Source organism: Nannospalax galili, unplaced genomic scaffold (assembly GCF_000622305.1).
Source record: "Nannospalax galili isolate Female #2095 unplaced genomic scaffold, S.galili_v1.0 scaffold915, whole genome shotgun sequence".
Classification (NCBI taxonomy): Eukaryota; Metazoa; Chordata; class Mammalia; order Rodentia; family Spalacidae; genus Nannospalax; species Nannospalax galili.
Genome location: NW_008336255.1, coordinates 1143252 through 1143722, shown reverse-complemented (window position 1 = coordinate 1143722; position 471 = coordinate 1143252).

Here is a 471-nt window from a genome sequence, read left to right as displayed (position 1 = left end):
TTGGGCTATACAGCCAGACTCTGCCAAAAAAAAAAAAAAGAAGAGTCAAGTCTTACTTGCAGTGAAATAGTAAAGTAAAACCTATAGATTTCTTTTTTTTGTTTGTTTGGTTTTGAGGCAGGGTCTCTCTGTAGACCAAGCTGGCCTCCATCTCATAGAGATCCACCTTCCTCTGCCTCCTGAATGTTAAAGATATACACCACCACACCTGGCTGGGTCCATAGAATTCTAAGAACTAAAGCAATGTTGAAAAATATTCTGAAATATTATAACAGCCAAATGCCTTCCTCCACGAAAAGCCTTTCAGATCTGTAGCCCTGTGGTCCTGAGTCCCCAGCATCCTTTCCAGGGGGCCTGTGTTCTTACTGTGTCATTTCTTCTGAGTTCTAGAACTTAGAGGAAAAATGCCGTCTTCCTCCATCCCCAAAGTGCCTCCCCGGTGTGGAGACACATTTTGATAGCGACTTACTA